The 15,441-nt window shown below is 38.2% G+C and overlaps 1 long non-coding RNA gene across 1 annotated transcript; it reads right to left on the bottom strand.

The window, feature by feature from the left end:
• Positions 1–2,028: 2,028 nt before the first annotated feature.
• Positions 2,029–12,320, bottom strand: LOC131895568 (uncharacterized). The gene is made up of 2 exons (XR_009375217.1): positions 12,087–12,320; positions 2,029–2,181 (listed from the first exon to the last, which is right to left on the bottom strand). It is a non-coding gene; the product is annotated as an uncharacterized LOC131895568 (long non-coding RNA).
• Positions 12,321–15,441: the final 3,121 nt, after the last annotated feature.

The raw sequence follows: 15,441 nt of genomic DNA, 5'->3' as shown, positions 1-15,441 counted from the left end.
GGAACAGATGGAGCCAGAAATAGTGAGAAGGTTGTGGGGCAGCCTCAGAGGAGAGGCAGGCATTCTCGGAACAACAGTTTAAATAAGAAAAGCCCCTGGAGGGAGAGACGTATGGATACTTATCATGCATTTAGGACGGCTAAGGTATTTTAGTCCTTCCTTGTTCTAACTAGGATCTTCTGAAGTGTTAAACTGGCCAATGGTATTTAATGTAGGAATCCATATTTCTCAGTGTGTCATATGGCATTGGTTATGAATTTTTTAATACTAATCCCATTCCATCTTTCCAGTCAGAGCTTGGGGTGCTTTCTACAGTGACAGTTGCACATCTCTGTTTGAGAACATTAAAATTAAGCAATCTCCTCCCCCTCCTTTTATTGTGGTAAAAAGTATTACAATTGTTCCAGAAGTCCCTTGGTTTAGGAAGTCATCAACTTTGTATGGACATTTAGGTCCTGAAGTCTAAGCTGGGTTCCCTCATCCACTATCTCCAGTTCTTGTTGAGAGCCAACAGAAGATTCAGGATTTCAGGTAAGGGAGTCACACAGAAAGTAACATTTGTGTGGTCATTTAAACAAATGACTCATTAGAAGTCGATCCTCTATGTAAAATGAAAGGTAAATAAAATGTGTATTCTTCATACCCAACTACAATCAGGGTCTAATAACAGCAGTGCTCTGTGTTCAGTTAGCACTTCAGGTTTCCAAGTGGTTTCCTTAGTCAATTACCATGTTGTACATTCCACCTCTAAGCTCAGCAGACAAGTCCACTGCTAAAATGCTATGAAATGTATTATCAGTAAATGGGATACAAGACACATTTAGGTAAATTACTTATGGTCTTGACTAAACATCAGTGAATCAGAGGGAATCATAATTCCCACTTTTCAGAAACTAAGAAGTCTGGAAGGATCAATTGAAGAGGCATGTATACTGGCTGAATACTTTCCCTTTATTTTCCAGCAAAATTAGTAATGCATTTTCTCTATTTGTACTGGCTTCCTGTTGTTACTACAAAGTATAGGAATCAGATGGTAGAGGAAAGTAAGGCCAAAAATCAGCACACTTTTTCTTCAATGTTCCTTCCAGAAATGCATGGAAAAGCCAAGTAAGCACATTATCTTAATATTCATAGAAGAGCATATCAGCCCTCACTTGTGATTTCTCTGACTGTAGAACAAAACACAAACAAGCTCCTATAGTGATCAAAGATTACACATTGACAGTTCATGTAAGTAAAAGAAATTGATCTTAGACAGAGATTGTATTACCCAGAGTTTAGGAACATGTAAGATATTGCTTAGTTCGAGGCATTATGCTTGTTTGCTTAATCTACCATATTTTCTTACTTCTAGTTCAAACAGTACAATGAGCACTAGATTTATTTCACATAAAATACAGGCACTGTCAGCCTCGCCTCTCTGCTCAGGATTTCCATGTCCGTGATAAAAGGATAGGATGTTGTGGTCTCCTTCCTGTTAAAAGTGCACATTGGATGGAGGTGGGGGGAGATTTCCATGTTATTTTAAGATATCTTGGTCTATTGAAGCATTGATCCAGACTGAAGTCCATTAGATAATAGATTTTTATGGGATGTGACATAGGGCAGAACCACAGAGGAACTTCTATGATCTCTGCATTGGCATACTCTCAATAAATATTTAACCAGTGAGTATTTGTTCAGTTAATAAATTCACAGCCAGTTGAATAAATAACATAAGGAAATAAGGGGAAAATTTAGGTGTCACCATTTTTCCTGAAAGGAAGGAGCAATATATAGTTTAGATAGAGCAGGTTTGAGGCTAATGTACTCATAGGGGTGGGGAAGTAATCTTGGATTTAAGAAATGAGAATATGATAAAAGGGTGAAAGATAAAAGACAGAAAATATCAGATTGGGCTCTTTCATGCTGTGTTCAGAAGTCTCAGGAAGATCCAGCGTGAAGCACACACCCCTCCCTTCTCTGTCATTTTCATCCGGACCAGTTACAAAGGATGAAAGGTTCAGGGAAATCCACCAGACTAATCACTTAATTTATTCCTATTACTTTTATTAACATAAATATTTTTCATAAAATAGATTGATGATGTTTCCCCCCACCCACCTCTTCCAGTTCTTCTTCATCTCCACTCCCGTCTGGATCAACAGGCTTTCTGTCTCTTGCTAGAAAACCAACAGGCATCTAAAGAACAATAATAGAATAAAATAAAATAAGATAAATCAAAACAAACTAATCAGAATATGACAAAAACAACCAAACAAGATAAAGAGCCAAAGAAAAAGCAGAAGGAACACATATACATCCTGAGATACACATGTTTGTACTCTCAGGAATCCCATGAAAACCCTAAAACAGAAGTCATAATATATTTATGTGATATATATATATATATCTATATATATATATAGATATAGATATACACACACACACACACACACACACACACACACACACAAAGGATGTGTAAGGTACAAGAAAAAAAAATAAAAACAACAACAAAATACCTGCCATGGCCTAACATTACGAAAAAGAACCTCCAAAGATGCTGTTGAGTTCATTTTCTGTTGGTATCTACTGCTAGGCATGCTGCCTACTCTTAAGACTGGTCTGTTTTCCAATAGTTCTCACTTGGAGAAAACTAACTTTTCATTTACAAGTGGCTATCAATTGGAGACAGTTTCTGGGTTAGGGATGGGAGTATGTGTTCACGTCTTTGAACTCTAGGACCTCATCTGGTGCCAACCTAGGGAGGCCCTGTACATGCTGCCACAGTGAATTCTGTGTACCAGCCCTGCTGCGTCGAGAAGGCCTTGGTTCCTCGGTGTCCTCTATTCCCTCTGGCTCTTACTATACTCTTTCTGCCTTCTCTTCCATGGAGTTCCCTGAAGCCTGAGGGGAGGGATTTGATGGCAACACCTCTTTTAGGGCTCAGTGTTTCAAGGTCTCTCATTCTCTGCATATTGTCTGGCTGTGGGTCTCTGTTTTTGTTCCAATCTGCTGCTGGAGGAATCGTCTCCAATGATGGCTGAGAAGAACTAAGATCTCTGAATATAGCAGAATATCATTAGGAATCATTTTATTGCTGTGTTCCTTTAGTATACCAGTTGTATTTTGCTATCTCTTTTGTCCCTGGCCTATCTAGTGTTGGTTCTTGGCCACACAAGCAGCATTGGGTATGTGTTCCATCTTATGGAGTAGATCTTAACTTAAATCAAATATTGGTTGGTTACTCTCACAAGCTTTGTGCCACCAATGTACCAGTTATCTTGCAGTTAGGTCATTCTTGTAGACTGAAGAGTTTGTAACTGTTGGTATTTACCTTTATCCTTTGGTAGAATGCAGAGTACCATGTACTAGGAACACTAATCTATAGGGGGTGAAGGCTCTAAGTAGGCACCAGCTCAATTTCTCTATATTCAATGAATCGTGTGGGTGTTGTCTTCAGCAATAGGCCTTACTCTGTTTGTGGAGAGCCACCAATAGACTTAGCAATAGCCTGGGTTGTTCTAGGTTCCCATTGACCCCCTTGGCCAACAGCTCGATTAGATATAACCCATTTCCATTAATAATAGCTTCAGTTAGTGATGAGAGATGTCCACTTGGGGCTCTATCTCCCCCATTATTTGACAATTTCATTTAGCCTGCCTTCATACATACATATATTGTATGAAGCTTCTACTTTATTAGATTCCTAAATGACCCCTCAAATGGCCCTTAGTTTTAACTGTCCCTTCCTATATTCCCTCCTTTGCCCTCTTTCCTCGCTCTGTGTTTGATTTTCCTTAGTAGAACTTGTAACTTCCTCCTCCATATATAGCTATCTATTCTATTTCCCCTTCTTTGGGATACATATCCCCTATACTCAGTCCCTTATTTTCTACCTAACCTTTGTGCTTATGCAATTGTAGCCTGCTTGCCAATTACTTCCAATGACTCAGGAAGCTGAGACAGGAGGATCACTTGAAGGATCCAGGAGTCTGGGAATGTAGTGTGTCCAACCAGGTATCTACATCAAGTTATGATCTATATGGTGACCTCCTGAGAGCTAGAGACCACCAGGTTGCCTAAGGAGGGGTAAACTGCCCTGGGCTGGGAATGAATCAGGTAAAACCCCTATGTTGATCAGACTAATGACTTTAAACTTGTCTCTTAAGACAGCATCCATACTCACCCCCTTTATTGTGCATCTTCAGGATAGATACAGGGCTTGGCAGCATTCTGATGTGCTGCCTTCTTTTTTTAGATTTTTCATAAATGAGCCCTATATTTACAGTACTTATACATCCATTCATTGCAGGTTTGTGTAAAGGGGTGTTCACTTGCCCATTTGGTGTGAATTTTATGCCTGACATTTAATAGTGCAGCCACTTTTGTTCAGTGTCCTGGATGTTTGAGAGGTGCACTGGGAAGGAGTGATTGTGCTCAGAAAATGCCTAGCACACTGAGAACTCACCATTTTGATTGGTTGTGGGTCTTTTGTTGTTGATGTTTGGTGGTGGTTGTTGTTTTTCCAATATAAGTTTGAAAACAGTAGCATGCGCTCTAACGACAGTATTCTAAATAGCACTCTTAGTAGAACATCACCTTTTTCATTTTACACTTTCTGAGTTTTGAACACCATTGTTGTATGGAGAAATAAGTCATTATTGATGATTCACAGGCAGGTTTGTGTCGATCAGAAGTGACCATAATTATGGCAAAATAAAATTTCAATAATGTTCACTGAGGGTCTGCGAAAAATGTTCTTCTCCTGCAAGTTTTTTGTGTAAATCACAAGCTCTAGAAATACAAATGAGTTCAGCACACAATGGACACATACTTGAAATACATTACTATTGTGATAAACCTTGCACATCCAGCCATCCGGGGATCACTTGATAGGGGCTTAATGGAAATTTGTGGACACATTTATCTTTCTCAATTTTGCCCTAAGGGTATGGATATAAGAAAATAGTCAATATATCCCTATGATTAATTTTCTATGAAGATCACTGAGGATTTAGAATTACTGGTCTTTATCACTATCTTGTAGACTAGCTGGAAGCATGAGAGGATTTAATTTGTTTGAGTCCATTTATTTTAAGAAACAACAATTTTTACAGCATGTTACTGATTCAGGAGTTAGAAAATAGGACAGGTAGAAAGTCCCTGATTGAATGAGATCCAAATATTGAGGGATGCCTGTGTGGAATCGCCCATGAAGAGCAGTGTTGTTTCTGTGTTTTCATCATCTTTTTCACAGTTTTGTGACTTTAAGGTCCATGAAATACTGTCATGGACCTGTTCTTCATTAATTTTATTTGTACCATAATTTTAATCTGGAGTAAATTTTTATTTGAACTCCCACTATCACAATACAATAAAATGTATGCAGTACACAATTATTTCCTTTCGAATATTTCTTGTGTCTTTGCTTTCCCATAGAAAGAGATCCCTGTAGAACCTTTGCATGCTAGCATTCTCATCCACTTCAGCCTGACAAAGTCTTTTGGGGAACTTGGTGTGTGCTGAGATATTTTCTGGTGGGCCTGATTAGATTACTGCCCTTCTTTCCCTTTAAAGGTACAGAAAGAAATGCTCTAAGCACCCAAGGGACTCGGGCAAGAAAGAGCAAACAAAAGTTCATGACAGGTCGGGTCCAGCAAAGGAAAATTAAATGCATTATTCTCTCACAATAAGGTTAGCAAAGAATCTATAATCCCTATCCACTCTTTCATTCTTTTTATTCTAATGAGTTTACTGTGCAATAATGAAGGGAGAAAGCTTCATCACAATTCTGCCAGTGAAGGGACGTTTTCCAACTCCGTTTGCAACTGAGATCTGCACAATAAACCATAGTCATCCATCATGGAGAAGCTGCCCATGCCTAATAAAAGGCTGTTTGGACAGAGTCAATCAAATGAGCATTATTGGAGCTTGGTATTACACTGTCCTTTAGGTGATAGGAAGGAATGTAATTCAGTTACAGAATGTGATTTTCTTATTCCTCTGTCCCTTTTGAGACTTTAAATTCTATTCTAACACGAGCACCTCAGACTGACATTCATAATCTTTGTGATAAAAAGAGACCTTATCCTATTTCTCATCTGTCAGGAGCAGTTAGAACTATGTACAGTTTCTGTGATACGGCTAATGCCACAAAGAATCAGCCCTCTAGCTGAGGTTACAGCTTATAAGTTGTTTGTTATTATTAATAAAAGGCAGGCTAAGCTGTTGTGTGACTCAAATGAAGACAAGCTAAGAATATAACTTAGTATCTCTTGGCCATGTTTAAAGATCCTAGTTATAACATTAGAATTTTTAGTTGATAGGTCATTTAGATAACATTTGATGCAGCTTTTTAGTATTGGGGCTCATTCTTCTAATAATTATTTCATGGTACCAAGTTGTATTAAATAATCCAAGTGTAAGAATTTTCATTGATCTTGTCAGGAATTTTCCTTGGTGGGACCCATCATCTTTGGGACCAAAATAAACTAAATTAACCCATTTTTCTAATATTTCATTCTTAAGAACTAATAGAAAAAAAAATCAGTAGATCCAAATAAGGCTGGAGAACTTTCTGATTGTAAACCAAATGCAAAGACACAAGAGTTCTTGCCTGAAGCACAGGTATCTCTGCACTGTTCAGTGCCTCATCATAACATCTATGGCCACACACTACATTAGGGGTTACAGAGATAACTGCTCGTGCCACACAGTTATCAAGAGTACAGCAGCGGGTGCTGAACTAAACAGCTCATGTCCCATCTAGAGAGGGCAGATGCAAAGCTTCTTATGAAGAAAATAGAGCCCAGGATTTCTTGTGTTTTTCTTTTTATCATAAGTTGGAAAATCAAATTTGAATTACTATAATAACTGTACTTTAATTTAATAATAATAAATTAATACTGTACAGATTAATTAAAATACACTTCTAAGCTAGATTCCACCAACAGTACTAGTCACAATAAATACTAATATTGAGTTCACTGTTATGTTGTTCTGTTCTAAGGAGCACTAAAATTTAAAATATTATTTTGATTAGATTAATGAGCTCTCTCCAAAAATTTACCTTTATGAACGTTTTTTGGCACAATCCCAAGAATTTGTTCAATACGCACTTAATGAAAATCCACAAAGAAGTAAGCTCTTCTGCATGAAAATAGATACTCTCATATCTTTTCTAGTAGAGAAAGACAAGTACACAAGATATATTCAAGAAGTAGAAATGAACCAAAATGTGGGAATGTCTGTGGTGTTCTAAGTCTATAAAGGTCAAGAGGACAAAGAATGAAGATATTCCGACATTCCTAGTAGACAGCAACCAGTACTTATGTGAGAAAGGAGTTTTGGAAAAATCAAAAGTTGATTAAGGAACTGTAAACATTTTGGCATGGATAGAGGACATCAAGTGTGGAAGACACAATAATATTAGGCTGAGTGTATAGACAAAAGCTCTTCTATGAACACTAAAAAATATGACCAGGTTCTCTGAGCAGGGAACTGGGAATAATGGCATAGCAAAGATTCAGCAAAGTATGTCATGTGGAAGTGGAAGGCAGGGGACGGGGAGCAGGCAGAGGGATGTGAGGGGCTCTGTGGATGGTATGTAAAACGAAAAAAACAAAATTTTAAAAAAATGTCATGTGGACACCTACTATTATAGAATCTTTTTTTTTTTTTTTTTTTTTTTTGGTTTTTTCAAGACAGGGTTTCTCTGTGTAGTTTTGGTGCCTGTCCTAGATCTTGCTCTGTAGACCAGGCTGGCCTTGAACTCACAGAGTTCCACCTAGCTCTACCTCCCTAGTGCTGAGATTAAAGGCATGGGCCACCACCGTCCGGCTTAGAATCTTTTTTAAATAAATGCATATACATACATATATGAACTCAATTTAAATGGAAATTATACATAAGAAGAGATGATTAACTCCCCAGGCACCAATGGCTATCAAATACAAAGCCCAACGTCAAGGGTCATCTCTTCTGAGTTGTTGGTCAATAGATTCCCATAGACTCCCAAAACAATACAGGCTGTCCTTCACAGCTTAATGGTAAGACACTGTTGCTCAAGACCCTACACAGTAAGGTCACAGGACATGGAGAAATTAAGCTAGTACCAACTTGAAAGCATCATCCCTACTGGCTAGTTACATAGTGCTGGAAGATGCACTTGTGATAGAGAAAAATTAATCACCATGCTTACACAGCTGTGAGTAATAAGGACTGCCTAGAGAGATATGCTCATTGGAACAATAGTGGCAGCAATATTATGGGAATAGCCAATCACTTTCTGATTGGATTTAAATACCACTCCATAAGACAAGACTGATGCTGAGGACTGTTACTTACCTATATCACAGGTCTTGGAGAGAATGAAATACTCCTTAATACTCTGCTGAATGGCCATAGTAATAGGCTGCCCCCTACATTCTTTTTGTTCTACTCATTAATTGGTAGACCCCTCAACCTTTATCAAAGAAGCTTCTCCTTGAAATATACCCACAACTGTCAATATGCAGAGAATAAGAGACTCTGGAGTCCCTAGCTGTAAATAGGACAGCTATATTATTATTCACACTCATCCACCCTGCCCCGCAGAGCTCAGGGGTCATCACAGAAGAGGCAGTTACTAAGACCCCAAGAGCCAGAGATAGTGAAAGTCTGCAGTGATCGAGTATTTTCCAGCCATTGCACACATGAATTCACATCAGCTGTGACCGCATGTGACAAGACCCACAGAGGATGAACCAGCTTAAACACCTGACATGGATCAGAGAGGTGATCATGAAGTCTCACCCCTAGCTGAGGAGCTATTTACAATTGATGACTATCAGGAGAGGGAGAGTTGATTGTCTTCAGAGCTGGGATCCATGAGAAACTCATTCTCGAGCAGATTACCCTACACCCACATACACCAGATGGAGTCGGTGCACTTAAAAGAGAGAGAGAGAGAGAGAGAGAGAGAGAGAGAGAGAGAGAGAGAGAGAGAGAAGAAAGGAAGGAAGGAAGGAAGGAAGGAAGGAAGGAAGAAAGAAAGAAAGAAAGAAAGAAAGAAAGAAAGAAAGAAAGAAAGAAAGGAAAGAAAGAAAGAAAAGAGGAAGGAAGGAAGAAGAGAAAGCTACATAAAGTTAGGAAGAAAGAGTGGTGCATTGAGGGAGAAAGGGAGGATGTTTTAGGGGGAGGAAATGGGGATGGATTTGACCCAAAAATATTATACCAATGCATTAAATAGTAAAAAATACAAAATAAAATTGCTACCAGGAATTTGGAATTTACTGTGTGGTTTCTAAGATAGTATTTACAGGTTTGAGGTAGAGTGAGGGACTTAGGTCATTTTTCTAGAATGATCATTCAGTTGTCACATGGAAACTATAGAGATGGAAAAGAATGATGGATCAGTTACTGAATTATTCCAAGTTGTCATTGATAAAGCAATTTAAAGAAATAGAAGTCACAGGATGTGGCCAGTGATTGGTTGAAGAAGAGAGTGGAATCAGAGAGCTGGGTTTTGCTTTGGGAGCATGGACTAATGTTATGATGGAGGAGAGTCCTGGGATTATCCAGGAGGGGCTATGGCTCCTCACTGTCTATATGGGGAAGTTTGAGAGGGCTGTCACAGTTCTCTGTTGCTTTTCATCCTTGGCCTTGGAAAATCACCATTTAATTTTGGTGGCATATCCTAAATATAAGTTAAAATAGGACTTTGACCATCCAAAGAGTTCATGTGAATGAAACATTGTTAGACACACTCTGGTCATTGGGTAACTTCTATTCCAAGAAGCTTAAAATCAGCTGGATAGTTTTTCAAAGTTATTGTTAAAAACAAATAGCCAAGACAAGGAATGCCTACTAAATATGACCAATGATATTCCTCTGCTGAAGTAATGAGCATAGGGTTGGAAGATAGAAAAGTAGACAAGAGTCTTCCTTTCCTATGCCCAAGAATACAAACATGACATATTTGGAGTTTTATTTTGCATTCAAATATGTAATAGCTGAAATTAGTTTATAGCAGGAGGGAAAGGCTAAAAGTCCTTTCTCCTTCATACTGAACTTATAACAAGCCACATTTTTGGTCTATTGTTTTGAATTATAATGTTTTCATTTTTGAAAGTATTTTTTTCTGATTAATCATCTTAAAATCTCATCAAAACCCTTCAGCTCAACTGCTGGATTCAGTGACAGAGAGCTAAGAGAGCAATTGACACCATGTGTTCCAAGTCCGAAATAGCTTCACTTTATCGATTGTGAAAAATTAATACAGTTTATTTTGTTCAACAAATTTGCAAATGCAGATGCACAGTGCCTCCACGAGATCAATGCCTATGAAATAGGCAGATTACTACCAATTCTTTAATTTACAAATGCAATTAACAGTTAGACAGAGGTCCTTCATTCAGGGCAAAAAAAAAAAAAAAAAAGGTCCTTCGTCTATTGAGCAGCCATAATAACAATGAAAGTGAATAAAGAAAGAAAAGATAAAAACAACCTGGTAACTTTTATGCAATTCTTATAGAATAATTTCTTTAAGGAGAATTTATGACTCTTAATAACTAGCAAATGGCTGCATAGTACACTCATCTTAAGAATAATAACACCCAGCAATAGTAATAATAACAATTTTCAATGAGTCCAGTGGTTTCTGCATCCTCTGATTTAAAACGTAGATTTTGGAAGGGCAGGATATTAGAAGGATATTAGAGATAGTATTCGATTTCCAAGAGGGTTCTTCATAAAGAACCCTGCAACTGGACTTATTTACCTCTCTCTTCCATTGCAGCATTATGCAGACCTTGATACTGGAAGAAAACAAAACAAAACAAAACAAAACAAAACAAAACAAAACAACAAAAACAAAAAACCTCTGTAACAAAATTTAAGAGACTGGGTAACCCTATATAAATACACCCACTTTACATACTCAGATATATCGTACACTCTTCCAATGTAAATGCTAAATGTTTGTTTATCTGTTACTTCTTCCCTCATTTCTCTCTTTAAGGGAAAATATAGTAAGATGTCCATTTTCTCTAACCAAGGGGCAGACTTTGAGTATTTATAGAAGTGAAAGAAAAAGAAATGCAGAGACTTTGCTTACAGGTGGTTCTAGGTTCAGATGCCTGGGCAGGGTCCTCATTTTTCTAGTAACTAGCAACTGGCTTAACACTCTGTCAGTATGTGGCTGTTTGGGGAAGGTAATAGCTAAGGAATGTTAACTCTTAAATCTCATATAGAAGATGGTTACAGAAACTTTGATGGGCATCCTCCACATCCATCCTGAGTTCTTTGTGACCTCAATGTCTCTTTCAATTTATACAGTTTTCTTTGGGTTAAGTTTTTTTTTATTCCCCCCCCCCGGGTTAAGTTTTAAAAGAAAAAAGATGGTTAGTATTATGGAATATTTGGAGCTCTACACAGCAGTTATTAATAACACACATGACCCCCCAAGTCTAAATGCTTAGTGATCCTGAAATGCTACCATCTGAACTATCAACATCTTTTTGTGTATCTATAACACTTTTCTTCAGGTCAGAGTGAATTCCTCATTAGCCATAGTTTTATGTTTTATTGGTCCTTGATATAAATACATTCCAAAGGTGATTTTTCCTATTTTACAGATAATCTTAAATACAAGTCTTAGTCCAAATTCATCTTGAGGTGAAACTCTCCCATCTCACCCCATTCTGTGTCTGGCTGATTTATCACTGATTGGTGATCTCATCTGGCAATTTCTCTAATGACCCTACCTTGTTGTTACTGATGTTGCTGTGATAGTTTGTATATGGGCATCACAGATTCTTCCTTAATTTTTCACATTGCTACTATTGGGTCAAAGAGAATAGATGCTGGTGTAAATTCCCAGACTCCCTGTACTGGCAGATTTGGGATGTCAACTTGAAATAACCTAGAGTTATCAGAGAAAAATGAAACTCCTTTAAGAAAATGTCTCCATGAGGTCCACCTGTAAGGCATTTTCTCAATAAGTGCTCAGTGGGGTAAGGTCCAGCCCATGGTAGCTGGTACCATCCCTGGGCTGGTGGTCCTGAGTTCTATAAGAAAGAAGGTTGAATAAGCCAGGGGAAGAAAACCAGTAAGCGGCACACCTCCATGGCCTCTGCATCAGCTCCTGACTCCAGGATTCTGTCCTGTTTGAGTTCCTGTTCTGACTTGCTTCAGTGATTAACAGCAATGTAGAAGTGTGAGCCAAATAAATCCTTTCCTTCCCAACTTGCTTTATGGTCATGGTGTTTCATAGCAACAATAGAAACCCTAACTAAGACAGATTGATACCATCATAGTGGGGTATTGTTGTGACAGACCTGACCATGTTTTGGGGAAGATTGTGGAAGGACTTTGGAACTTTGGGCTAGAAGAACTTTCGAGTGTTAAGTGGTATATTCTTTAGTAACTTGGAAGATAAGAATGTTGAGAACAGTACAGAGGATAGAGACTTGGCTTGTGAAGTTTCAGAGGGAAATTTAGAGACTCTATTGGAGCTGTTTGTTACTTTGAATTTAGGTTCTGTTGTTCTGGTTTGCTGGGACTGAAGAATCAGCTGTGATTATTAAGATACCAAGAACTACTAAAGCAAAACTTTGCTTTGCTGGGATACTTGATTTTGGTCAGTTAGAACTAAGAAATTAGCACCACTAAGGTGAAATCTTCTGGGAAGTGTTTTCTGAGAGCACAGAGAAGCTGTGTCCCAGAGGTGACCAAGGTTGTACCTCATGTTGGCACCAGGACTTGATAATGTGGAACCATCACCTAGGTGGGACTGGTTTTGAAGGCATGATGGGGTTCTGGGGACCAGCTGAAGCTTGACACTAGGAGAGGCCATTGATGAAGACGCAGCCTCTAGAGCAGTTGAAGGTCCAGGACTGAAGGGGTCATGAAAAGAAGCTGAGGCTTGGCATCATGAAGAGAATGTATGAGAGGCTATTAGTAAAAGTGTGTGGTCCAGTTGCAGTAAGGGACCCCAGCATTTTGGGATGCCAGTACCATGGGATGACCACCAAGAACAGCAGAAGAAGTGGAGTGGAGCCAGCTGGAGCTTAGAAAACAAGCTGTGTGTGCTGCAGAGGGCAGAACCTGAGGAGTGACTCAAGCATTTTGGAGAATTCCAGAAGATTGTGAGTGAATCTCAGATAATTGGACATTGAGTCATTTATAGTGTTAGAGTTTGTTTTTTGCTGGGTTCAGATTGTGACTGTGCCCTGGTTCTTCCCTCTTGAAGAAGGTATTTAATTTTTATTTTTAAAGGAAGCCACAGAAGAAAGACTTTCACTTTTAAAAGAAATTAGGTACTTTAAAGAGACTAAAATTTTAATGCATTTGAATTTGCAAAGACTGTGGGACTTTTAAAAATTACTTATGATTTTAATGTGTGTTGCTGGAGAATTTTCTCCAGCTCCTGCCACCAAGTCCCGCCAGTCCCAGAGCCCACTTATAAAATAAACACACAAACTCTTATATTATTTAAACTGCTTGGCCATTAGCTCAGGCCTGTCATTGTCTAGCTCTTACTCTTATATTTAGCCCATTTCTATTAAACTTTACTTTGCCACATGGCTTGTGGCTTACCGGTACTTTACATCTTCCTTGTCCTGATGGCGGATGGCAGTGTCTCCTCTCAGCCTTCCACTTCCCAGAATTCTTTTCCTTGTCCCGCCTATACTTCCTGCCTAGCCAATGGCCAATCAGTGATTTATTTACTGACCAATCAGCAACACACTTGACATACAGACCATCCCACAGCACTTCCCCTTTTCTTTTCTTAAAAAGGAAGGTTTTAACTTTAACATAGTAAAATTACATATAACAAAACAATTATCAAGCAAAAATTACAGATACAATATTAAAGAAGAGATCCTATCTATCTTATATTTGTAAGTTTAAGGTTTTATATCTAACTTATCTTTTATTATCACTAAGGAAAATTGTAAGTATCTAGTCTTTAACCACATCAAAGACCTCAGAAGGATATAATACTGCCTGAGAAATGGGAGAAGGATGCAAGCAACTTTTGGGAGTCTTGCAGGGTAGACAGAGACAGCTGAGCCTGGACAGTCATTCAAAGTTCTCTTGTAAAGTTGGGGCATCTGTCTTCAGCCCACAGGCCTAGAGTCTCTTATTCACTTTTCTCTGTGTCCTGTAGAATGTCTGGCAGTTTTCTCTGCAAAGCAGGAACCTGAAGGACCATTTTGTCAAGCAAAGTTCAGTGGTCACCTTTGTATGGGTCCTGCATGTCCAGTTGATCAGGCAGTCCAGGCAAGAACAGTTTCTTGCCCAAATGGCTATTTTTGTCAAGGTGAAGATAAACTCCATATGGAGTGTCTTCGATGCCCATCCTCCTCTCTGAAGTAAATCGGTGCTGTCAGGAGCAGACATGTCTCACTGTCCAAAAAGTCTAAATTTTTAAAACATTTTAAATGCCATATTCTGTAGGTCTTTGAAGTGTTTGAAGACTACCTATCTATCTGAAATATATCTATGTATACCTAGAAGACTTAACTAACATGGCTACAAATATTATCATAGATGACTAACTTAATCTATTTTTTAATTATCCATTACAATTTTAAATGAGTTACATAAACATAATACCTCAAACAAGAATAGAAATATATATATAGTATAACAAAATTAAGTTTAAATTTGTATCAATAAACTAAAATCTATAGCAATGTAAAACATTTTAAACAAGTTGTTACTCTTTAAAAGTAGGTTCATTAATCTACCCTTTCATCCTATCATATCTAAACTATCCCCCTTTTTGTTTTAGAAAGAGATTGTATTTATAATCAACCTGATTTAAATAAAAATATTGTTTTTTCTCTGTCCCACACCAGAGGGCTCTTCTCATTTGGGACACAAGAATCTCTTAACCATTTTTTTTTTTTTTTTGAGCAATATGTCTGGGTTTAGAGGGGGAGTGAGCCAATTCCATCTCTAAAGCCAGCTTGGTATATTTGGGAATTTGGGCGTAGCTTCTCTTACTACTTCCTGCTGGAGGGGGGCGCTGTATCTTCTGGAGACAGAAAGAAAATTTTAGGATCATGGAGTAGTCCGTGAGGCTGTATATCTGAGCCAGTTGACTTGAAACCATTCTGGATGTTGAATCATCTGGGCCATGGTGTCATTGGAGACCTTTCAGGGGGTCTTGGCTGGTCAAACCTGATGTATCTTAATCTGGAACAAATCCATAGTCTCTGGCTTTCTGTGGAAACCAAAGCAGAGACTCTTTTCCAAAGCAACATATCCTTATATCCAAATTTTGAAGTCAAGGTTCCTTTAAAATATACATTTTGGCATAACTCAACAGCTTTTACAATCAAATGTTTTTCTGCAGTTACGAATATCAAAGAGAACATAATCCAGATTCTCTGTGTGGTAGTCATCTTTACGTGGCTTATTTTTTTATATTAGCTTGAGCCTATTTCTTTTCAAATGCTGCCTTCT

This window comes from Peromyscus eremicus, chromosome 19 (genome assembly GCF_949786415.1).
Source record: "Peromyscus eremicus chromosome 19, PerEre_H2_v1, whole genome shotgun sequence".
Classification (NCBI taxonomy): domain Eukaryota; kingdom Metazoa; phylum Chordata; class Mammalia; order Rodentia; family Cricetidae; genus Peromyscus; species Peromyscus eremicus.
Note: the sequence above shows the minus strand (reverse complement) of the source record. Positions and strands in the feature narration are given on the sequence as shown.